Consider the following 2,275-nt stretch of genomic DNA (forward strand, 5'->3'; position numbering starts at 1 on the left):
CAAAATGGCCGGGGGTGGGGCTTTGTGCCCTCTTCTCAAATGGAATTGTGGGAATATCAGCCTTTCTCTCACGGCCCTGGTGATGACAGCTGCCACTCGAGGCAGCCTTCCCGGCACCCGAAGCTGAGCAGGGGAGACAGGGCAAGGAGATTGAGGAGGGAAAGGTAGGCTGAGTTTCCATCACAGCCTCAGGTCCGAACGCTCCTTCGAAGGCGGTGAGAGCTGGAAGGAACATTCTAGAGAGTGGGTCAGTGTGGGCAGAGCCCGGGGCGGGGGGGGAGGAATGACGTCCAGCTGCCTTGCTGCCTGGCCTCGTTCAGGTCACCTCCTCTGAGAGGCCTGCCCTGATTGCTCACCCAGGACAGTCCCTGGTTCACATCCCAGCCTGTTCTCCCGCCCGGCCCTTCCCTTCCCAAACCCAACCCCAGTTTCCCTCTGAGACTCTCTGGGCGGAGGGAAACTGACACGCCTAGCCTGCCGATGCCGGCCTGGTGACACAGCCAGGCCACCCGTGTCCACACACTCCCGGTTCTGTCTTTGCCCAGCGCTCCCACCACGTGTGCTGGGGGCCCCGGGACCTGCACTGCTGCTCCCCAAGCCCTCCTCGCGACTTTTATGAGCTCATCCCCATTTCACAGACAGGGAACACATGTCACAGTCGGTAGAATTTGGCCCATGCTTGGGGAAAGCCTGTCCCAGCTCCTGGGGACTGCTTGATGAGCAGCAGCCGTGTCAGCCGCCCCGCCCAGGGCTGCCCAGCACGGAGAAGCCCGGCCCCAGACGGAGGGCAGCGGGCGCTCCAACGGTCAGCGGGTGGCTGGCTGCCTCTGCCATCGGGTTGGCATCTGAGAAGAGGCCCTGTGTCCACTCCGCTCCCCACCAGGGACCCCTCTGACCAAATGGGACTGACCCCCAACCTCCCCTAGGCTCACCTGGGAAGGACCGGAGCACTCTGGGTAGTCTCGGCTTCAGGAGGGGGGTGCCACTGGCACCTGGTGGGCCGAGGCCCAGGTGCCACCCTGCACAGGGCGGCCCCCGCCATGCCACCGGGAATCTCCCGACCCCGGGCACTAGCAACGCCGGGGCTGAGATGTAGACCCCGACTTCAGTGTGCCGGAAACAGGGGCGGGATGCCCCGCGGGACGTTCCCAGGAAAGAGACACACGCAGAAGCGGGACAAGCCACACAGGACAACGCCCCGGGCGTTCCAGCTCCTCAGATCCGGAGCAAGGAAGAGAACACACGGCAGGCTCTGCTCAGCTTCACCCCCTTGGTTCCAAGGCTGAACGCTTAAGCAGCCTCACGCGTGTTTCCAGAGCCCCTCGGCTGCCCGCTGGGGTGGCCGGCATGTAGCAGAGCACGCGGTGGCCAGGATGTGGGGCTGCGTGCAGGGGGCACGAAGGCAAACGGCGCAGGGGAGGGGAGTCGGTTTGTCGGTCCCCTGCCCAGCTCCGCAGACGCCGTGCCCCCGGCAGGCACAGCCAGAGCCTTGGGTGCTTACCCACAGCCGCGCTTATGTTAAAGCACACACTGGGCACCACAGATGCCCACGGGCAGATACACAAATCCGCAAACCGTGGCCCAGACAGACCGAGGGATGCTGCCAGATAGTCCAGAGGCAGAGGCCAGGCGGGCGTTTGGCTCAGTGGCGAGACGCCGCTCGGGGCACCAGCGTCCCATGTCAGAGGGTCTGGGTCCCCCCTCTGCTTCCTGCTAGTGGGCACCCTGGGGGGCGCAGGGGAGGGGAGTCGGTTTGTCGGTCCCCTGCCCAGCTCCGCAGACGCCGTGCCCCCGGCAGGCACAGCCAGAGCCTTGGGTGCTTACCCACAGCCGCACTTATGTTAAAGCACACACCGGGCACCACAGATGCCCACGGGCAGATACACAAATCCGCAAACCGTGGCCCAGACAGACCGAGGGATGCTGCCAGATAGTCCAGAGGCAGAGGCCGGGCGGGCGTTTGGCTCAGTGGCGAGACGCCGCTCGGGGCACCAGCGTCCCATGTCAGAGGGTCTGGGTCCCCCCTCTGCTTCCTGCTAGTGGGCACCCTGGGGGGCAGCAGTACTTAGCTCAAGTACTTAGCTCCCTGCCTCCACCTGGGAGGCCTGGATGGAGCTCCCAATTCCTGGCTTCAGCCTGGCCCAGCCTTGGCTGCCGCGGACATTTGGAGAGTGAACCAGCAATGGAAGATCTCTCTCATCTCTCTGACCCTGTCTTTCTGCCTTTCAAATATAAAAGATGAATCAAAATTAAAAACGTTAACAATTAAACTTAC

The sequence above is a fragment of the Oryctolagus cuniculus genome, chromosome 18 (assembly GCF_051225735.1).
Source record: "Oryctolagus cuniculus isolate XC-2025 breed Fujian yellow rabbit chromosome 18, ASM5122573v1, whole genome shotgun sequence".
Classification (NCBI taxonomy): Eukaryota; Metazoa; Chordata; class Mammalia; order Lagomorpha; family Leporidae; genus Oryctolagus; species Oryctolagus cuniculus.